Source organism: Bubalus bubalis, chromosome 6 (genome assembly GCF_019923935.1).
Source record: "Bubalus bubalis isolate 160015118507 breed Murrah chromosome 6, NDDB_SH_1, whole genome shotgun sequence".
Classification (NCBI taxonomy): domain Eukaryota; kingdom Metazoa; phylum Chordata; class Mammalia; order Artiodactyla; family Bovidae; genus Bubalus; species Bubalus bubalis.
In genome coordinates this window covers 38,890,640-38,915,553 of record NC_059162.1, presented here as the reverse complement: position 1 = coordinate 38,915,553, position 24,914 = coordinate 38,890,640, and positions in this window count along the sequence as shown.

Here is a 24,914-nt window from a genome sequence, read left to right as displayed (position 1 = left end):
ATGCCAACGAATGCTCAAACTACTGCACAATGGCACTCATCTCATATGCTAGTAAAGTAATGCTCAAAATTCTCCAAGCGAGGCTTCAGCAATATGTAAACCGTGAACTTTCTGATGTTTAAGCTGGTTTTAGAAAAGGCAGAGGAACCAGAGATCAAATTGCCAACATCCGCTGGATCATGGAAAAAGCAAGAGAGTTCCAGAAAAACATCTATTTCTGCTTTATTGACTATGCCAAAGCCTTTGACTGTGTGGATCACAATAAACTGTGGAAAATTCTTCAAGAGATGGGAATACCAGACCACCTGATCTGCCTCTTGAGAAATTTGTATGCAGGTCAGGAAGCAACAGTTAGAACTGGACATGGAACAACAGACTGGTTCCAAATATGAAAAGGAATACTTCAAGGTTGTATATTGTCACCCTGCTTATTTAACTTATATGCAGAGTACATCATGAGAAACGCTGGACTGGAAGAAACACAAGCTGGAATCAAGATTGCTGGGAGACATATCAATAACCTCAGATATGCAGATGACACCACCCTTATGGCAGAAAGTGAAGAGGAACTCAAAAGCCTCTTGATGAAAGTGAAAGTGGAGACTGAAAAAGTTGGCTTAAAGCTCAACATTCAGAAAATGAAGATCATGGCATCCGGTCCCATCACTTCATGGGAAATAGATGGGGAAACAGTGGAAACAGTGTCAGACTTTCTTTTCCTGGGCTCCAAAATCACTGCAGATGGTGACTACAGCCATGAAATTAAAAGATGCTTACTCCTTGGAAGGAAAGTTATGACCAACCTAGATAGCATATTCAAAAGCAGAGACATTACTTTGCCAACAAAGGGCCGTCTAGTCAAGGCTATGGTTTTTCCAGTGGTCATGTATGGATGTGAGAGTTGGACTGTGAAGAAGGCTGAGTGCCGAAGAATTGATGCTTTTGAACTGTGGTGTTGGAGAAGACTCTTGAGAGTCCCATGGACTGCAAGGAGATCCAACCAGTCCATTCTGAAGGAGCTCAGCCCTGGGATTTCTTTGGAGGGAATGATGCTGAAGCTGAAACTCCAGTACTTTGGCCACTTCATGCGAATAGTTGACTCATTGGAAAAGACTGATGATGGGAGGGATTGGGGGCAGGAGGACGACAGAGGATGAGATGGCTTGATGGCATCACTGACTCGATGGATGTGAGTCTGAGTGAACTCCAGGAGTTTCTAATGGACAGGGAGGCCTGGCATGCTGCGATTCATGGGCTCGCAAAGAGTCGGACATGACTGAACGACTGAACTGAACCTAACTGATGCAAGAAATTGCTTGATCTTTTCATTTTCCACTCTCTTCCCCATAACTCAGGTAAGTCACTTAAAATCCCCAAATAAACATATAATAGATCTTTCATTTTCCAAACAAATTTTTTATCATTTACTTAAAAACCAAGGCTTGCTCGTATTACCTTTTTTTCTGCAATCCTTAATAGAGACATGTCCTTTACAAGAGATACCTTAGTTAAATAGCCATCATAAATCAACAATGGTAGTCATTTTCTATAGCAGCAGGATGCAGTACTTATGTAAACCAGAAAATTAATATTTAAGAAAAAGGACCCAAGCCTGATATTATTTCTCAAGAGAATATCTAAATTTACATGTGCATGCTAATTTCATAATGTTTAGCATTGATTCTATTCCTTTAATAAAATATCACAGCTTAACATTTGTCCATTGTGCCATAAAATTGTGAGATTTCCATTAAGACACAAGTAAGGAATATTTCTATATACTCAAGGTTTTCTGTAAAGGAGAATCAGGCACTATGATTATAACTCAATATCTTTACCCTTCTTGTGTATAAAAGTGAACACATACACATTAAAGACACATACAACTTTTTATTTTGGCATTGTTCAAGAGAAACATGAATCTTCGTTGTGAGACCAACTACTCAACTATGAAAGAAAGTGAAAGTCAGTCGTGTCCGATTCTGTGCAACCCCATGGACTGTAGCCTGCCAGGCTCCTCTGTCCATGGGATTCTCCAGGCAAGTATACTGGAGTGGGTTGCCATGCCCTTCTTCAGAGGATCTTCCCGACCCAGGGATAGAACCTGAGTCTCCCCCATTGCAGGCGGATTCTTTACCATCTGATCCGCCTGGGAATAGACTCAACTATGGTCAAAAGCTACATCCAAAATATTAGCATTTAAAATTCCATTAAAGTGACACTTTATTTTAACTTAGTAACCATACTTGTTCTATAGACAGAATATTGTAGTGCTTAATCACATGACAACATTGAGGACAGAAAATTGTAAATTGTAAATTGTCTTTGTGCTTCTATTGCATGAAGCATGGTATTTTTCATTTAAAAATTTGACTGCAATTTTAGTGAGTATATTAATATTTGAAATACACAATGACTATTTTATAACATTTTACAAAATGTAGGCAAAGCATTTCACTAATTCATAGCTCAATAATTTTGTCAGTACAAATGTTTGGGTAGGTCTTCTTATAGCTCAGATATCATGATGACTAACAGTTGTAACTTTAAAAGTTGGGAACTCCTTAGAAAACACATTCGATAAATATACTAACATAATTCTGATGAATAGGAAATCAGTTGTCACGGTAGTTCTTTAGAAAATATATCCTTTGTCTTCAAAGCATGTTACTCAGTGGGGTGTTTGTAAAATACAGGTCATGTGAAACTGGTAATTTTAGACCTCATTATATATTTGCTTTTATATAAGATTTATTTGAGGTATGGAATTTGCTCGGGTATGGTGGCTATTTTTGTGCCCTAAATCCCTTAAAGCCTCCATATTTGTCTTTTACTGTTAAAATCATAAAATGTACATCAGACTGAGAATTCTTATCCTAAAATAAATGACCATTCTAAATAGCTTTTAAAATGACCAAGGTAATAAACTAGCTACTAGATATTTGTCAGATAAGTGATCCAAAGGTTTCTCAACCTTTGGATCCAATTCAAAGGTGTATGTACATAATATTTTTATTTCTATACACCAGTCAGAGATTCAGTTGAGCAATAGCCATGATTCTCTCTGATTAAAAAGTAAATCACATCTTCTGTACTGACAACATAGCTGGTAGTAAATACACATTAAAAACACATTAAAGGCCTTTTTCAAACTGGCAGTTATTTGACAATTAAGAACATAGTGTTCTTTGTATTTCTTTTCTATAATTTTCTATAATTAAAGGTAGGAAGCAATTGACATATATTTATTCAAAAATCATCAAAATGACAAAATTGCTGCTAATTAGCATAACATGTTTGCTCATTTGAAAAAAAGTTATTCAGTAACCATGTATATGACAGGTACCAAGAACACAAGAAAATCATATGGTTGAATTTTGGGTAGATGTTATCTGGTTATGCTTTCTTGATATAACTTGTAACTGACATAATTGAGGGATTAGAGGTATTACTTATCTGAATTAGGGATAGAGGAAATAGGGAGAGACATACAGGTTGCAGGGAAAAGTCATTGCATGAAGAAGGAAGAACATCTGGAAAGTTGAGTGGTAATGGAAGTGAGAAAAATTGCATATATAATGGAATGCTCATGGTGCAGTTTAGCTAGTACACAAATATTCTTTTGGGGAAAGAATAGTTTAGCTAGTACACACATATTCTTTTTACTTCCTTTGCCAGAGTCTTGATTTCAAATGTCTTTATTGATTCTGTGAATGTTTTATTTTATCTCTGGAGTTTCTGAATTTTATGTTTTGATCACAGATTTAATTCCTTTATTTCTGCTTATTTGATTCAAGTCTGACTAAAGTCCCACAAGTGTTGATGGTGTTCTTAGTTCTAAGACTACAGCTCTAACAGCCTTTATAATTTCATGTTTGGTTTCCCCCCCTCCCAAAAGGAGGTATTCTAATTTTCTTTAAAAAAAAAAAGCTGAAGAGGGTCTTTCTCCTACAGTGGGATGCTATAGATGGCATTTTGAGTGTGTGTGTGTGTGTGTGTGTGTGTAGGAGAAATATCTATTTGGATCATTGCAGAAAATAACAGATTGAAAACAATATTGCCAGAATGCAGTGCCAAAGCAATTAGTCATAGGAGTATGCAACTCTTCTTTCCAAACAGAGGGTTAGGAGGGGCGTACAGAATGAGATGAAAAAAATGGGTAATTAGTGGCTACTTATAAGAACATGGAATATTAATAGTTCCATAATGATACCCCAAAGCTGAGAACACTGACTATATCTAGCATTAAGCCAAACATCTTGCATTTAATAGATGATTAATAATTAGACTCTAAAATAGATGTATCTAGATCAGCTTTATATTTATGATATTTGGAAGAGGAATTGGCTTTGCTCAGCAAAATTATCATTTACAGAATATTAGTGCTAAATTTAAATATGTAAAAAAATCACCTATTCCCTTTCTTCCCTTAATATGTTGTGATGGTTACTGTACCAATAATTCAATGTTATATCATTTTTGCTTATTTTATTTGTTTTTAAAAGTGAAACCGTTAAGAACATCTATATGTGTCAATAAAGCTATTGTTGACTATGGGAGTTATTAAATTTTTCTAAATTTGAACAATGTAGAATCCCTTAAATTTGTCTATCATTTCATATACTCCTGCTAATATCTTTGAATAACAGTTATTTCTGAATATCAAGAAATATTTTGTGAATATGATAAATAATATTTAAACAATTTTTCTGTGTTTTAAAAAATATCAAAATAATAATGGGCACACACTAAATTTACATGAAATAATATTTTATTTATTTATTAGGGAGGAAATAACATCACAAAAATAAACATTTTCTAACCATAAAATTTTGCCAGATAACCAACAGGGATTGAACATCATGTTGGAACAAAAATAGTCCAGAGCTACACTTTCAAAATTGAGCACCTGTTGTAAAATAACCATCTGTGATTAACTGTAATTTAATTATGGATTCATTGCTTTTGTGTACACTGGAAGGATCTCAGAGGTCTTCCCCAGTTGGTCGACCATAAACTTTTGGCATTTTGCTAAAGAAACTTGCATATTCTCTTAATAACACCTGCTAGCTCTATCTCGTGGCAAATTTTGCAAAGAGCTTCTGGGACTTTATTATGGCATTGACAGGCAAATAAATGATTAAACCTGGAATCAAAAGTTGCTTTCATTAATCATCTGCCTTAGAAAGCTGATGCCCTCAGCTTTTGGATAAGTTGGTGTTTACCTGTAAAAAGTAATATTGCAATTTCAGGTATTTACTGGAATAACTCAAATATTCGTGGATTATTTGTGTAGTCAAACATTTGTGATCCATCTTAATATTTTATGAGGATTTTTATCATTTAACTCACAACTATTCATCTAATTCTTCTCTCCCTTTGTAATAATTAGATTGCAATGAATTAAAGGAGTGACACATTTTATCTTTGCACTGATGATTATCTAATACCTCTCTTTATTAGATTTTTTTAAAATATCACATTCTCATACTATAAAAATTCTTCAATAAAATATAACTGGCTCAGTGTTTCCTATCTTCACAATAGCCATGAGGTACAACCAACTTTTCCCTGACCCAGATTACCTTCTGGAATGCCAGAGTGAGGAACATAGAGTTCACATGTACCATAAAATAACTAAAACCACCATTTCAGAAATCTTGTATTTAGCTAAAGCCACAGAACAAAATAGAAACTGTTTATCCAAGAGAAACTATTGAACTCTAAGACAGCAGAGTCTGTAACAGTTTTTTCAAGCTAGTCAAATCTTCTCTCCACCCCTACATAATCTGAATAGGTCTATAGCAATCAAAGAGATTCGATTAGTTAAAAGAAGAGGAGGGAGAAAGAGAAATGCTCAGGCCCAGAGGACTTTACTGATAAATTCTTCCAAATGTTTGCAAAAGATTCAATACCAATCACAAGCTCTTCCAAAAAAGCAAATATCACTTCCCAAAACATTCTATGAGGCCACTGTTACTGTGAAACCAAAACTAAAGACAAAAGTTCAGAGCAATTTCCCTCACAATTAGAAATACACTATATCCTCAATGAAACACTGACAAACTGAATCCAGTAACATATGAAACGCTGGACTGGAAGAAATACAAGCTGGAATCAAGATTGCCTGGAGAAATATCAATAACCTCAGATATGCAGATGAAACCAACCTTATGGCAGAAAGTGAAGAGGAACTCAAAAGCCTCTTGATGAAAGTGAAAGTGGAGAGTGAAAAAGTTGGCTTAAAGCTCAACATTCAGGAAACTAAGATCATGGCATCTGGTCCCATCACTTCATGGCAAATAGTTGGGGAAACAGTGGAAACAGTGTCAGACTTTATTTTTTGGGGCTCCAAAATCACTGCAGATGGTGACTGCAGCCATGAAATTAAAAGATGCTTACTCCTTGGAAGGAAAGTTATGTCCAACCTAGATAGCATATTCAAAAGCAGAGACATTACTTTGCCAACAAGGTCCATCTAGTCAAGGTTATGGTTTTCCCTGTGGTGATGTATGGATGTGAGAGTTGGACTGTGAAGAAGGCTGAGCGCCGAAGAATTGATGCTTTTGAACTGTGGTGTTGGAGAAGACTCTTGAGATTCTAATGGACTGCAAGGAGATCCAACCAGTCCATGCTGAAGGAGATCAGCCCTGGGATTTCTTTGGAAGGAATGATGCTACAGCTGAAATTCCAGTACTTTGGCCACCTCATGCGAAGAGTTGACTCATTGGAAAAGACCCTAATGCTGGGAGGGATTGGAGGCAGGAGGAGAAGGGGACGACAGAGGATGAGATGGCTGGATGGCCTCACTGACTCAATGGACGTGAGTTTGAGTGAACTCCGGGAGTTGGTGATGGACAGGGAGGCCTGACGTGCTGCGATTCATGGGGTCGCAAAGAGTTGGACACGACTGAGCAACTGAACTGATGAAACATGGTGGAGTGTATGTCAGAAATGCAAGGTGGATTTAAGATTTTAAAAAAATCAGTGTAGTACTGTATGTTAATATAATACATGATAAAAGTCACATAATCATCCCAACATGTGGGAAAAGCATTTAGAAAATCCTACACACTTTTTTGAAAAAACTAGTTAACTAGAAATAGAAGGGAATGTTCTTATCTTGAGAAATCTATCCAAAAAACACTCACTGCTAACATATTTAGTAAAGACTGAATGTTCCCTCCAAAATCAGAAACAAAAGAATATACATTCTTGCCACTTCTACTTAACATTTAAGCAACTATCTGAACTAATAATGGAGTTCAGCTCTGTGGCAGGATCTAAGAGCAACCTACAGTATAAGCTGTGTTTGTTTATATTAGCAATCAATGATTTTAAAATAAAACAATTCCTTTCATAAAAGCAACCAAAAATGAAATACCTAGGGATAAGTTTGATAGAAAAACATAATACTTGTACATTAAAAAATTCCAAACATATTGAGAGAAAGTAAAGATCTAAACAAATGAAAATACATCCCATGTTTAAAGAATTAACATTGTTAAAATGGTAACACCTCCCAAAGTTACGTATAGATTTGAAGCAATCACTGCATAATTCCTGCTGGAATTGTAGAAATTAAAAAACTGATCCTAAAATTTACATAAAAAGTCAAGGAACCTAGATTAGCCAAAACTATTTTAAAAAGCAAACAAAGCTGGAGGACTCAAACCTTTAATACTACAAAGTTAACTGTAAAAAGACAGTGTTGCATTGCCAAAAAGATAGACACAGATCATGAAATAGAATTAGGATTCAAGAAACACAGCTATATTTAGGATCTATTGCTTTTTGACAGAGGTATCAAAATAATTCACTGGGTAAAAAGTTTTTTCAACAAACAATGCTGAACAAATAGATCAGTTCAATTCAGTCGCTCAGTCATGTCCGACTCTTTGCGACCCCATGGGCTGCAGCACGCCAGGCCTCCCTGGCCAATCACCAACTCCTGGAGTGTACTCAAACTCATGTTCATTGAATTGGTGATGCCATCCAACCATCTCATCCTCTGTCATCCCCTTCTCCTCCTGCCCTCAATCTTTCCCAGCAGCAGAGTCAGTTCTTCCTGTCAGGTGGCCAAAGTATTGGAGTTTCAGCATCAGCATCAGTCCTTCCAATGAATATTCAGGACTGATCTCCTTTAGGATGGACTGGTTGGATCTCTATGCAGTCCAAGGGACTCTCAAGAGTCTTCTCCAACATCACATCAAAAGTATCAATCTTCGGTGCTCAGCTTTATAGTCCAGATGTCACATCCATACATGACTATTGGAAAAACCATAGCCTTAACTAGATGGGCCTTTGTTGGCAAGGTAATACCTCTGCTTTTAATATGCTGTCTAGGTTGGCCATAACTTTCCTTCCAAGGAGCAAGCATCTTTTCATTTCATGGCTGCAGTCACCATCTGCAGTGATTTTGGAACCACCCAAAAATAAATTCTTCCACTGTTTCCACTGTTTCCCCATCTATTTGCCATGAAGTGATGGGACTGGATGCTATGATCTTAATTTTCTTAGTGTTGAGTTTTCAGCCAACTTTTTCACTCTCCTCTTTCACTTTCATTGAGAGGCTTTTTAGTACCTCTTCACTTTCTGCCATAAGGGTGGTGTCATCTGCATATCTGAGGTTTTTGATATTTCTCCCTGCAATCTTGATTCCAGCTTGTGCTTCAACCAGCCCAGTGTTTCTCATGATGTACTCTGCATATAAGTTAAATAAGCAGGGTGACAATATACAGCCTTGATATACTCCTTTTCCTATTTGGAACCAGACTGTTGTTCCATGTCCTGTTTAACAATTGCTTCCTGACCTGCATACAGATTTCTCAAGAGGCAGGTCAGGTGTTCTGGTATTCCCACCTCTTTCAGAATTTTCCAGTTTATTGTGATCTGCACAGTCAAAGGCTTTGGCATAGTCAATAAAGCAGAAATAGATGTTTTTCTGGAACTCTCTTGCTTTTTTGATGATCCAGCGGATGTTGGCAATTTGATCTCTGGTTCCTTTGCCTTTTCTAAAACCAGCTTGAATACCTGGAAGTTCACAGTTAATGTATTGCTGAAGCCTGGCTTGGAGAATTTTGAGCATTACTTTACTAGTATGTGAGATGAGTGTAATTGTGCAGTAGTTTGAGCATTCTTTGGCATTGCCTTTCTTTGGGATTGGAATGAAAACTGACCTTTTCCAGTCCTGTGGCCACTGCTGAGTTTTCCAAATCTGCTGGCATATTGAGTGCAGCACTTACACAGCCTCATCTTTTAGGATTTGAAATAGCTCAACTGGAATTCCATCACCTCCACTAGCTTTGTTCATGGAAAATAATGAACCTGAACTCATGCTTCACATCTTTCACAGAAGTGAACTCAAAATAGATCATCAACCTAAGTGTAACAGTTAAATATGAAAAATTCTTCAAGAAAACATAGGCGTAAATATCTGTGATCTCAAGTTAGGCAAATTTCTTATACAAGCCACCAATTGCAAATGCCACCACCCTCAAAATAAATAAACTGAAGTTCATAAAAATTCAAATATTAGTGCTTCAAAGGACATCATCAATAAAATTTTAAAAACAACAAGAAATGGGAGAAAATATTTCCGCATTATGTATCTGACAAGGAAACTGTATCTAGAATACATAAAACAATACTTACCATTCAATAATAAAAAATGAATGACCCAACTAAAAAATATACAAATGATGTGAATAAACATTTTTCCAGGTAAAATATTTAAATAGCCAACAGTCACATGAAAATACATTCAGCAGCTCATGTATCATTAGGAAAAAACATATTAAAACCACAACCCCAGGAAACTACTTCCCGCCCTACAAAGATGACACAGACAAGAGCAAGAATTAGCAATGATTTGGAGAATTGGGATTCTCCATTCATTGAGAGTATAGCATTGAAACATGTATATTATCATACATGAAACAGATCGCCAGTCCAGGTTCGATGCATGAGACAGGGTGCTCAGGGCTGGTGCACTGGGATGACCCTGAGGGATGAGATGGAGAGGGAGGTGGGAGGGGGGTTCAGGATGGGGAACACATGCACACCCATGGCTGATTCATGTCAATGTATGGCAAAACCCACTACAATATTGTAAAGTAATTAACCTCCAATTAAAATTAAAAAATAATATGAGAGAGAAAAAAAAAAAAAAGATGAGAGAGGGAAAATAAAAAGAAGGTCAACTGTGTCATGACTGATGGAAAATAAAACTTTTGGTGGTGAGTATACTGTAGTGCTTCAGAATTTGAAATATAATTTTCCATACCTGAAATTTATATAATGTTATAAACCAAGGTCAGAGAAGGCAATGGCACCCCACTCCAGTACTCTTGCCTGGAGAATCGCATGGACGGAGGAGCCTGGTGGGCTGCAGTCCATGGGGTCTCACAGAGTCAGACACGACTGAGCGACTTCCCTTTCCCTTTCCCTATTCATTGCTGCTGAACATGTAAAATGATGAAGACACTTAGGAAAACAGTTTGGCAAATCAACAAAATCCTAAATGTAGGATTACTACATGACCTGGCAATTTCACTCCCAGGTATATAGCCAAGGAAATTAAAACATGCTCAGAAAATGTTGATAGCAACATCATTTATAATAGCACAACAATGGAAACAAACCAAATATAAATCATCTGATGAATATATGAATAAAAAAGTATATTCACACAGTGGATGTGGCTATAAAATAAACGAAATTCTGCTCATGTTACTACATGAGTGAAATTTAATCATACTACACTAAGGAAAGGAAGACAGTCACAAAAGACCACATAATGTTCAATTCCATATGTGAGATGCCCCAAAGAGGCAACTATATAGATAGAAAGTAGACTTGGATTAGTGGTTGCCTGCCTTCAGGCACGACTTCTCTCTCTGAACTTCTCAAACTTTTTTTTGCTCTCTTCATCATGAATGGTCTTTCTTCTGTTTGCCTGAAGCCCAATTATTTGGCACCCTAATACCGGAGTGGGTAGCCAATCCCTTCTTCAGCGGGTGTTGCCAACCCAGGGATCAAACTTGGTTCTCCTGCACTGCAAAGAAGCTACCAGGGAAGCCCATTTGTCAATTACAGCTACAAATGTATTACTTTCACTTCGTTTCTCCATTACTTAATATGCACAGGTCCTTTACACTTTCTTCTTACTATTCTTTTTTTCTCATTATCTACTTATAGATATTTTTGTGGAAAAATATGCATAACATAGGGTTCACTGGTGGTTCAGTGGTAAAAAAAGAAATCTGCCTGCCAATGCAGGAGACACAAGACATGGGTTTGATCCCTGAGTCAGGAAGATCCCTTGGAGGAGGAAAAGACAACCAATCCAGTATTCTTGCCTGAAAATTTTCATGGACAGAGGAGCCTGGTGGGCTATAGTTCATCACACTGCAAAAAGTCAGACATGACTGACTGCACACACACACACACACACACACACACAATGCTTATTATTTAACTATTTTTAAGCATACAGGTCACTGGCATTAAACACATTAACATAATTGAACAACTATTGCCACCATTCATGTCTAGAATTTCTCTATCTTCTCAATTTGAAACTCTGTACTCATTATACAAAACCCCCATTTTTCCTCTCTTCATCTTCAGACAACCACCATTCTATTTTCTGTTTCTATGGATATGGCTTATATGCACCTTCTATAAGTGAAATTACACACCTTTTGTAACTGTCTTATTTGAGCTGTCTATTTGATCAAAATTTATTCAAGATTCATCTATGTAGCACATATTAGAATGTTCTTTATTTTTAAGGCTGAGTAATATGCCACTGTATATATATATATACACCACATGTTGTTTATCCATTCATCTGTGGAATGGAGAAGTCGCTTGGGTTGTTCCCATCTTTTGCCTATTGTGAATGATGATGATATTAATGGGTGTATCTGTAGAGTCCATGTTATTTTTTTGTGTATATACCCAGAAGTGGAATTGCTATATCATAAAATAATTATATGTTTAATTATTTGAGGAACTACTATACTATTTCCCATAGAAGCTACATGTTCTACTCCATTCAGGAAGCTATGACAAAATATCTTAAGCCAGGCAGCTTAATTTAACAACATTTGTTTTCACACATCACATATTTAAGAGCAAAGGAAAGTGAATATGGTCAATTCACTGACTACCAATGAATCAGCTTTGATATCTGCAATCCTACAAAAATTTAACCAAATCACATTCAATAGTATATTAAAGAAAAAGATATAATATAATTTGGAGATTCATTTTAAATGGAAGTTGCTACTGGACCTTGCTAATATTGAATACTTGATCATGACACATTACATGTTTTTATGATCCAAATTTCCCATAATGAACTAGATGTTATACGGCCAACCAAGATATTGAGGTAAGTGTATGCAAGGTACAGCATCATGTGGAAGATACAAAAGTTATGAACAGATGGCTTATAATGTACTTGCTCCAAGTGCATTACTAACTCTCCCTCACTCAAGCAAGAAAGTAAGCAGAAAAAAATATGTGAACCTAGGCCCATAGATTGCAGTATTATATACTAGAAGTGTATTGCATCATTATATCTCCAATCAAGGTAACAGGAATCCTCCTACTGGAGAACACTTTAAATGGTACATCTAGACACCCAGTCTATTGGAAGGAAAAATTATCTTAGGACATTGATGTCCGTGTTCACTGTAGCAAGATGTTCAGGCATTTAGAAATAATCAAGTTGGAAGAGTTAGATCGTAAAGAAGGCTGAGGGCCTAAGAATTGGTGCTTTTGAACTGTGGTGTTGGAGAAGACACTTGAGAGTCCCTTGGACTGCAAGGAGATCCAACCAGTGAATCCTAAAGGAAGTCAATCCTGAATATTCATTGGAAGGACTGATGCTGAAGCTCCAAAATTTTGGGCACCTGATGGTAAGAGCTGACTCATTAGAAAAGACCCTGATGCTGGGAAAGATTGAAGGCAGGAGGAGAAGGGGATGACAGAGGAAGAGATAGTTGGGTGGCATCACCAACTCAATGGACATGAGTTTGAGCAAGCTCTGGGAGATGGTGATGGGCAGGGAAGTGTGGCATGCTGCAGTCCCTGGGGTCACAAAAAGTTGGGCACTATTGAGCAACTGAACAACAACAAAGTTGGAAGAGTGGTAAAAAAGTAGATCTAATGGGTCATAGAGATGAGCCTCTCAAAAGTTGCTCTGAATTTAATGAATTTTAAATCTAAAACAAACAAAACAAAAAGCAACAAATAAGACAAAAAAAATCTGCCTTGGCATAGCATGCTCTTACTACAGTGTTCAGGCAGACAAGATGACTGTTATGTCACTGCACATATTACTGCAGCTGAATTGCCACCTGATGGCAAAGAGAATGTGGAAGGATAATGGAAATTTTGTAAACACCAGCAGTGATTCTTAGATATTTATCCACAGTTTTTATATATATACATTTATGCCAATTTCATTCTCTCCCTCTCTGTCTCCTCTATCACTTTATATAAAAGTTATGTGAATGATAATATAGGCTTGAGATTGTTGTTATCAAAGAGGAATTGTAACTAAATGGAAGAATGAATCTCACCCAGAAATGAAATTATGAGTTGATATCTTTGAAGATATCTTAATTTTATAAGAGGGTAATGATAATCTGTTCATATTTAAGAGATGCATTTGCTTACATTAGTTAAAGCATGCTACTGTCTGGAAATGTATGGACAGATATTGAGTAGTTGAACAGGTCAAATACATTGTGTATGATGAACTGACATTAAGCATCTTTTTAGTGCTCAAGTGGACCTTCAGCAAAGAACAGACTGGAAAGTTGAAACTACTTTCCAAACTCCCTTTCATTTGGGTTCACTGATGAGAATTGTTTTTTGCCAACTAAACCATCAGGTAGTTCCAAGTTGGATTTCAGTTGGCTTCCCCAAATTTCTGTCCAATGAAAGCCAAAGTCAGACTGTTGAATGGCATGAGAGAGAAAGAACCAGAGTATTTTTCCTCTTTCTGTGCTTCAGGCTATATCTTTGGCAGCAAGTTAACTTTTCCACAGCTACTACTCCAAAATGGAATGTCCACTGTGGTTCCTTTTTCTTGGATAGCTCTGAACTCTGATGATGTTTTCTCTTTATTTTGTCTTTCATTGGGAAAAGTAACAGTGCTTTCTTACCCTTTAATCTTGAGAGTTGGGGAAGGAAATCACTATTCACCACTGGCATCTAAAAACTGCCTTAATTAAATTCCCTCTCTTTTAAGTTCTGAGACTGGTTTTTGTGTTCCTGGGTAACACTAAAATATTATGGACATTTCAAACAAGATCTTTGAGTTATAGATAGAAGCTGTTACACTAGACTCAGCATTCAATGTCCCATCAAAACTGCATTTGTATCAGGAGTCTGTTGAATTAAAGCAGCATTTCAGGGATCTACTCACTGTTTTGTTGATGCTGAGCTGCAGATGTGGTAGTGGCTTCCTGTTGCTAATTTTCAAATACACAGATGGCAGCTAAGGCAACATGTTCTCAAACTCACTGTTTCCAGTGACATGATCTGATTTTGTAAACACTTTCTCTTATTTAAAAACAGAAAAAAAAGTAAAGCCTAAAATGGACTGTTTCCTTGTGCTAAACCCTAATTAATACAACCTGGGTATTTAAAAATATACAATTAAGGTCAGGTTAACATACATTTTACATTACATTTTAAAATAGTTTATATTTTTTCTGATCCATATTGAACTATAATTTTTAAGGAAATTATTGTTTAAATTGTAGATTATTTTCTTATAATATTAAATATTCTTCTCTTAAAAAAATAGTTTCTAGCTATTCACAGCCCTTCAAGAGTTTCATAAAGCTTGGATTGATTAAGCAAATAAAAACTAAATCCTTAGTTGAAAGGCAATTTACAGGAGTTATGTTGTCATGAATTTAAAATTATATTGTTAAAACAACTTTTCTCAAGGGTATCCAATAACTTGAAATATCTAATAACATGAAGGGTTTAAAGTTTAAATAAAACTCAATTTCTCTTGGGAAGCTTTTTTCCCCTGTTCTTTGGGATTTCAGAATTAAAATATTAATACATATTACAATATCTTAATTTGTATTTTAATCCAGCAAACATTTCTTTTAATCAGTGTGGTGTTACCAGTAGGACTATGTGATCTGGAAAGCTGAGCTGTATATTTGATCTGAATTAATAAATTTTTAATGCTAATTATTATCCTATCAAGAAGACTGCAAACACCACATAGTATACATTACTAATAAAAAATAGTGAAGGACAGAGTTACAATGTGTAGAAAATAAAAATGAGATAAGACATGGTGACTTTGAAGGAGATGGAATTAAGTTCTAAGATTTCTTTATAGGAACATATAAAGAAATATATACATATGTATATGGAAGTCTATTTATATATAAATTTATGAAAGAGAGGCAGTATCTACCTACCTATTTATAGAGAGGTCTACATACAAATCGATAGATAGATATAGATACAAATAATAGCTATAAATATAGACAAAGAGCAATTCTTTAGTATTCTAGGAGTGTATATTTTATGTAAACTTAATAATGCAAAGCATATATTGACTCCATTGTAATAAGTCATTTGGCATCTTCACAAAAACTGGTAAATTTTAATTACTACAGCAATTAGGAGGATCTTAGAAAATACTTATAATGAGCTGAAGTCATATGTTTTTGTTGTCACCCTGGAGCTTTAAGGCTGCCATATGTTGTCTTTAATAATTGCTACAGTTGTCTACTCTATGCAACATAAATACTTATTAAGTTACAGTAGTTTATATAATACATTCAACTGTAACAAATATATGTTTGAAAAATGCCTGTTTTTCTTTTCTCATTTTATTTAAAAATACATTCCTCTTCCCTCCACAAAACAAGAATCAAAGGAATATTCAAAGAAAATCATATGGGAAATAATGTAAGCAAATAAAAACAGGCATACTGAAGTAAGGATCAGAAAATCTGGAAATTAAAAAGTTTTTCCCTCCGTGGTTTGTGATGTGGGAAATAACATTTAACCTGTTTCAGACTATTTGTCACTTTAGTTCAAGTAAATTAATAGAGATGAATTCTTCTGATGTACTTTGAATAGAAGACAACATATAAACTGAAATATAAGTTTAAAGTATTTTAAACTTGCTTTTCTTTGAAGACAGTTTTGAAATCAGACATTAATAAATTACATGATGCCTCTGATGATCAAGAGAAATACCAGGAACATCCCTTATAATAGAACTCCAGAAGCTATGGAGAAAAAAGGATGACACACCCTATTCCTTTTGCTTCAAATTCTTCTGCCTAGGACATCTATCTCTCTCCTTGTTTCTGCACTTATCCTAGGGCCTGGGCATGGGTGCTAAGTCATTTCAGTACTGTCCAACTCTGTACAACCCTACCGACTGCAGCCTGCCAGGCTCCTCTGTCCATGGGATTTTCCAAGCAAGAATACTGGAGTGGGTTGCCATTTTCTCCTCCAGGGGATCTTCCCGACCTAGGGATCAAACTTGCATCTTTTACATCTCCTGCATTGGCAGGCCAGTTCTTTACCAATAGCGCCACCTGGGAAGCCCACCCCAGGGCCCGCTGCTGCTGCTGCTGCTAAGTCGCTTCAGTCATGTCCGACTCTGTAAGTGGTAGATTCCTTTAGAACCACTCTTGATAAAGAGTTCAAGAGTAAGCTTTAGTTTTCTCTAGGTATTAGTGATCCTTTTATATGTGAACTGACTTGCTCAGGATCCTATTTTTCTAAAATTCTCTGAATTCTGTGGAAACAGAAGCTCCCTTCCAGTCAGAGTGAATGAAACTAAGCCTTTAAGGAATAAATAATATATAATTACATTTACATTAATATGAGCCATTTCCACTATCTAACTCTCTCCCCTAAGCCACCACAACAAAGATGAGTAAGGCAGAATTTTCCTCTGAAATTTTATGCAATTTTGTAGTTTTTCTTTAAAAACTGTTAGGATGAACTCCATCTTGAATTATTTCCTTTTTCTTTTCCTAATGCTCTTATGCATTAAAAATATCCCTCTACCTTTCAGAGAAGATTTTAATTGACTAGTTACAATTTTTTGCCTTTCCAAGGCATACTGAGCTTCCCTTGTAGCTCAGTTGGTAAAGAATCTGCCTGCAATGCCAGAGACCTGGGTTCAATTCCTGGGTCAATAGAGGACATGGCTCATCTTAATTTAAATGTAATTCCATATTATTTATTCTTTAATGGCTTTAGTTTCATTCAGTCTGATTAGAAGGGAGCTTCTGGTATGCAATATGTAAATGTAATACGAATTACATTTAAATTAATATGCTTCCATATGTGACAGTACACACATGAGATAAAGATGTGCTATGTCTGAGATCTTTTTCTAACTATACCACTGCCCTGTTTGTATTCAGTACTTAACATCTTATATATTTCTGGGCACTGAATTTCTCATGTTGCTGAGCTCTGATCAGCATCAATAAGATCATATTTTTGTGTGGAGTGGAGGAGAGTAACAGAGTCTATACCAGGAAAGTTGTACATCAGTCTGTAAAATCATAAAATGTTGGAGAGTCTCTTTCCTCAGAGATCACTTCCTGACTGTGAGGTAAAACTGTTTTATCTAGGCATTTCTGATGCCATGTTTTATCTGAAAAAGACAATCACAAAACTATTTCCCCAAAATGCAAGCCTTGGGCTTGGTGGGCAGTCTTGTATTCCATTGGTGTGATCTAGATCATAATTTTTTTAATAATCATTTATATTGAAATAAATAACTTTTCTCTGACACGTTTTTTATTATTTATTCTTTTTGAACACCATCAGGGACTTATGTTTTCAAAAACAACTAACTTTAGCAGTAAAAAATATTTTTAAGATAACATAATTATCATATTGTATTTTAAAACATTGTAAAATTTTGTGCATCTGAAATTAACAATGAATTCCCATATATTATAAACTTCCAAAAAGAAATTTCCTGGAAAATTATCTTTCAATTTAAAAAATTATTTATCTTTAATGAAAAATTAATCTATCCATTTTTTCTTAGGCTCATTGTTATCCAGAAGGAATGTCTGTATGTATCTAGTTAAATATTCTCATTAAATGCTATCCTTTTCTAAGAGATTGTTTTATATACAAAACTGCTCTCGTACACTCAAAAAACGTTAAATTATACTAAAATTCATGAGAATGTATCCTTAGAAATATAATTTGACAAAACAATATAATTTTAAAACAAAAGCAAACCAGTCTTTCTAGATTATATAATATGAAAGGGCTTATCTTAAGAAGAGATGAACTTTGAAGAAAGAATTTGGCTGTGAATATTTCAAGATCAGTGACACATTTTTGAGAGAGGTATTGTTGATTTTCACTTTCAGCACTCCTCAAATGTGGCAATAGATGGTTGCCAATTATACTCACAAGGTGTATTAAACCCAAAACTAATTTAGGAAACCACCAACTTGAAAAAAAACTAAAGCTAACAACAATTACAGAGGTGTGACATTGGAACAGAATAGACAGTTCGGATAGATTCATGCCTATACCAAAGTCTAAAGTATTAAAGACAAATTGTTTAACTTGTAAAACAAACTAGCTAGCATTTTATAAAAAAGAATTATAAATTTATATACCAATGGGAAATCATACACTGGTATTCATTCTAACTGTATCAAAAATTTTAATGTAAAAAACCATATAAGAATTAGATGTAAAATTAGCATATATTAATCTTGAATGGTAAGTTTGTAGCTATGATATTAAAGATAAAACTTGAAATCTAATAATTTTATTACATGGAAATTAAATTCTAAAATCATATTTTGCAAGGCTAAAAGCACTATAAATTAAAACTACAAAGCAAAAACTTTTCCATGCCCTAGTGACAGTTTTCACATATATATTTAATATGTAAAGGTAATGGAAATATATATTAGAAAATGAAAATAGTCTTGATCCAATAAAATAATGCTTTATACAAGTTACAAAATAAGCTTTTAACATAACCTTTTATGTTACAAGGTTGTTACATATATTGGTAAAATACTCAAATTTGCCAATAATAAAACAATTGCAAACTAAATGGCAAAAGCAAAACGGTTTTCACTTTGCAAAACTTTATAGTAAAAAGCAATACTAATAACCAACGCAAGTGACTGTATGTGGAAATAAACTGCTTGTAAAGTTTCATAAAATACAGTCTTTGGAGGAATAAAGATATTCCTATCCTTAAAACTTTTCTTACTCTTAATCCTAAAAATATATCTTGCAGAAAAACATATCAAAATGGAAAAGTGTAAAATCAGCAGTATTATTCTAATGGGAAGATTTTAGACATGACTTTATTCCCCAATTGCTGAGATCTTTGATGAGTATCTAGTGACTCTTTGTGACCCCATGGACTGCAGCCTGCCAGGCTCCTCTGTCCATGGGATTTCCCAGGCAAAAATACTGGCGTGGGTTGTCATTCCTTTCTCCAGGGAATCTTCCCAACCCAGGGATCAAACCCTTGTCTCCTGCATTGCAGGCAGATTCTTTACCATCTGAGCCACCAGGGAAGCCCTATTTTAAAGTCTATACACATCAAAGTAAATAAGACAATGCACAATTTAAAGAACCTTGAAATTTAATGTATATATTCAGGGAGTATATGTTATTATATCCAATGAAGCTTACTAAATATGTGTAATAGGTTTTTGTCTCCTAAAAGCATTAGGGGAATGTTAATATTAGTAAAATAACCTCTGGTCCAGTCCATCGAGTTATAGTTGGGCTTGTTTGGCTTCTTTTTCTTTTTGTGTTTAACCATCTCCAAGGTTCTATGTTGCTATATGTGATATTCAGTTTCCAATATGGTCCCCAATACTTTCAACATTCCCACCCACACTTCCCTTCTTTGCTGAACTGCAATCAGTAAGAAACAACAGTGTGTGGCTTCTCATGTTAGGTCATGAAAGATATATGACTTCCATCTTACTCTTTCTCTGTGGTCACTTTCTCTTGGAATAGCCACTGCCATGTTATGAGGACATTCAAGCAGCCCTATGGAGGAGTCCAGGTAAGGAGGAACTGATCTTTCTGCAAATAACTAGCCCTGACTTGGGTTTCCCTGATGGTTCCGTGGGTAAAAAATCTGTCTGCAATGCAGGAGACACAGGAGATGCAAGTTTGATCCTTGGGTAGGGAAGATCCCCTGAAGAAGGAAATGGCAACCCACTCCAGTATTCTTGCCTGAAAAATCCCAGGAACATAGGAGCCTGGCAGGCTGTAGCCCTCGGGGTCTCAAAGAGTTGGACATGACTGAGCATTGGAGTCAGAGAGAGCCCCAACTTGCCAGGTGTGCAAGGGAGTTACCTTTCAAGTGAATGCTCCAGTCTCATGCAAGTCTTTACACGATTGGAGCCCAAGATGATATTTTAACTGCCACTTCAGGAGAAGTCCTAAAACAGAACTCTAAGCCACTTCTAGAGGCTTGACACCATGAAAAAGTATGATACAATAAGTATAGAAAGTTCTCATTTTTCTGGTTCCAATACACACAAACACCAGTTACCATTGTTTAGTTAAATAACACTAGCTCCCTGATGACACTTCAAGTTATATAATACATTAACTATGAGTAAATATGGAACACACAAGCTCTTCTTTCCATAAATCTCTATGTAAATATACATGGTGCTATCATTTTCAGTGAGTAATCATGTCATGTTTTCTAAATCTGTCACTGATTGGTCACTGTACATTTGTTGCTCAGTTCATTCACAAACTGCAAGGTGTGCAGTTGTGTTGCTACTATGCATCCTAGTGACAAACCCACACATCAGCTTATGAAAATGGATAATCAAAAGAGGGAACTGATGGGACTTCCTTGTGGTCCAGTGGTTAGGACTCCACGCTTCCACTGCAGAGAACACAGGTTTGATTTCTGGTCTGGGAACTAAGATCTTGCATGGCATGTGTTGTGATCAAAAAAGGAAAGAGGGAACTGGCCAACAAAGATGAAAGTGCAGCAAAGAAAAAATGTGAATATTTTGTTGCACTGCACAAATAACTGCAGGATTCAGATCAAGTGTAAATCTAGTTTTAGAAGAAATTTCAGAAGAGCCCCACATGTACTTTAATGACCTTGTCACCCTTTTGAAATCCTTAATTTTTTTCTTGAACATTTGTTTTGTCAATGAAGTCTCATAAAATAACTGAGTATACATGAGAGCAAAGGAGACACAATGTGTGCCTGCCATTTCTTGCTCAATCATTTGCAGATAGTTTTTGCATAGAACAGTATGCAAAACATACTGTATCCCATACATGCAAAACAACAGTATCCCATTTGCATAGAATTATGGTAGACCCTCTAGGTGTGGGAGGTCAAAGGAAGTATAGGCATATCTCATTTTATGGTGCATCACTTTATTGTGCTCTATAGATATTCTTTTTTTTAAAAAATTGCAACCCTACACTGCATACATCTATTGGTACCATCTCCCATAGCATTTGCTAACTTTATATTTTGGTAATTTTTGAAATATTTCAAACTTTTTTTTTTATTATATTTGTATGGTGACCTTTCAGAGAAGGCAATGGCACCCCACTCCAGTACTCTCGTCTAGAAAATCCCATGGACGCGGGAGCCTGGTAGGCTGCAGTCCATGGGGTCGCTACGAGTCGGACACGACTGAGCAACTTCACTTTCACTCTTCACTTTCATGCATTGGAGAGGGAAATGGCAACCCACTCCAGTGTTCTTGCCTGGAGAATCCCAGGGACGGGGGAGCCTGGCAGGCTGCTGTCTATGGGGTCGCACAGAGTCGGACAGGACTGAAGCGACTTAGCAGCAGCAGCAGCATGGTGACCTTTGATCAGTGACATTACCATTATAATTATTTTGGGGCATCACGAACCACACCTAAATAAAACAACAAACAATCTTATAAATGTTATGTGTTCTCCCCTCTCCCCTCTCCTCAGTCCTCCCTATTCCTTGAGACAAACAATACTAAAATTAGGCCAGCCAGTTAATAATCTTACAACTTCTGTGTGTTCAAGGGAAAGCAAGAGTCACACTTCTCTCACTTTAAGTCAAAAGCTAGAAATAATTAAGTTTCATGAGAAAGGCCAAATGTTAGGTGACTTGCACCAAACAGTTAACCAAGTTGTGATTTCAAAGGAAAAGTTATTGAAGGAAAGTAAAAGTGCTCCATCAGTAAATAGACAAATGATAAGAGACTGAGAGTCTGATTGTTGATATAAAGAAAAGTTTTAGTTGTCAAGATAGAAGATCAAACCAGCCAGAACATTCCCTTACACCAAAGCTTAATTCAAAGCAAGGCCCTAAATCTCTTCAATTCTATGAAGGCTCAGATAGGTGAGGAAGCTGCAGAAAGAAAGATTAAAGCTAGCAGAGGGTGGTTCATGATGTTTAAGGGAAAACACCACCTCCATAACATAAAACTGCAAAGAGAAGCAGCAAGTGCTGATGTAGAAGCTGCAGCAAGTTATTCAGAAGATCTGATTAAGATAATTAATTACTTACACAAAACAACAGAGTTTCAGTGTAGATGAAATAGTCTTCTATTGGGAGAAGATGCCCTCTTAGACTTCTATAGCAATAAGAAGTCAATGCCTGGCTTCAAAAGACAGGCTGATTTTTATTAGGGGCTAATACAACTGGTGACCATAAGTTGAAACCAGTACTCATTTACCATTCTGACAATCCTAAGGCGCTTAAGAATTATGCTAAATCTACTCTGCCAATGCTCTATAAATGAACAAGAAAGCCTGAATGACAGAACACCTATTTACAAATTGTTTACTTAATATTTTAAGCCCACTGTTGAGATCTACTGCTCAGGGAAAAAGATTTATTTCAAAATATTACTGCTCAGGGATCATGTACCTTGCCATCCAAGAGTTCTGATGAAGATGTACACAATTAAGGTTATTTTCATGCCTGCTAACACAATATCCATTCTGCAGTCCATGGATTGAGGAGTAATTTTCAACTTTCAAGTCTTATTATTTCAGAAATACAATTCATAGGGCTATAGCTGCCAGATATAGTGAACCTTCTGATGGTGTCAGGAAAAATAAGTTGAAAATATCCTGAAAGCTATTCACATTGTAAATACAATTAAGAACACTTGTGAGTCACTGGAAGCGAGCAAACTATCAATGTTTACAGGAATTTAGAAGAAGTTTATTTCAATCCTCGGGAAATACTTTTAGGGATTCAAGACTTCAGTGGAAAAAGTAAGTACAACTGTGGTGGAAATAGCAAGAGAACTGGAATTACAAGTGGAGCCTGAAGATGTGACTGAATTGTTGCAATCTCATGATAAAACTTAAATGGAGGAGGAGTTGCTTCTCATGAGCAAAGAAGGTGGTGTATTGAAATGGAGTCTAGGTGAAGATGCTGTGAAGACTGTTTAAAGGACAACAAAGTATTTCAAATATTACATATACTAAACAGATAAAGCAGTGACAGGTTTGAGAGGATTGATCCCAGTTTTGAAAGATGTCCTATTGTGGGTAAAACACTATCAACCAGCATTGCATGCTACAGGTATATTACTGGTGAAGAGCCAACTGATGTGGCAAGTTGTATTGTTGTCTTACTGAAGAAACTGCCAGTCACCTCAACATTTATTAAACATGAATAAGTTTTGTGAAGTGTTCTACTCGGGGCAGGAATAAAATACATATGCATAGATTAGCTATGAAATATGGACTGTACAATTTCTGTTATTCCTCATACACATGAAATGCCCTTACATTTGCTTTTAAACTGGTATTGAACAAAATAAATATGAACAGTAAAATTCATGTTAATAATTAAAATTTTAATTTTCTTTACTTAGAACTATGTTAATTAGCAACACAATAATGTGATAAGTTGAGACACAAAAAGAAAAGGAAACACAATAAATTAATAACTTCAATATAGATTTTTCCCTCTTTTTTAAACACATCCTTTCCCCCAACCTCCCTGCACAGAAATGATGTAGCTGGCCCTGATTGAAGACAAAGTTACATAGTTAAAGAATGCAATGAAGTCTAGGATATATAGACTGTTTGGGTAGTCTCATGTCTCAGAAAAACTAGAGATCAAATTTTAATTAAGAAATAGCATTCACCTGCTGTCTACCACTTCCGTCAATCCCTGGTGGCACCTGGCTGGTGAAGAATTAGCCGGTGCACATGTGCAGGCAGTGGGATTCAGTGTCCTCAGAACACTTTGTCCCCAGGGCCCTGTGTGTGTGTGTGTTGATGGGGGTGGAAGGGTGTGCCTGGCGGGGTGCACTAACTCCTGGCACCAGCATCTGCCTCTCCTGACGCTGTGAGGCAGCTTTCAAGGAGCCTGGTGCAGGTTGTATAGGGGGCAAGACAGCTTTGCTCAGGTAAAACAGGATGGCCGGGGTAGGCGCTCACCTCTAGCAGCTCAAACTGGACCCAGTCTGGTAAAAAGTATGCTGAACCCAACGTCCTGCAGCTCAGAGTTGAACAGACTGTGACCCCTGCCCTCGGAGGTCCACAGCCCTGGGAACCAGCCCCTTCCATCTCCCTCCACAGTCCATCTAGTGTCATCTGCCAGTCACTGGACAATGAATTCTAGAGGTAGGAACCTGTTCATATAAAGTGGAAGACGAAGGGAAGGAAATCTGCCCAGTGACCCTGAAGTGACTCTGCTGAAGCCATTAAACACAGAAAGTCTGGAAGGAGCACCTGTCTATTGCAGAGATTACCCCTTCTGGTTGTGCAGTGCAGTGGTAAGGATAGCATCTGAATGAAACTGCAGGAAAAACATCCAGTTTACATGGCTAGCCCCACACGGAGTGGGGCATGCACCTTGGATCAAGGCCTAGAAGTAGAAGGGCAGG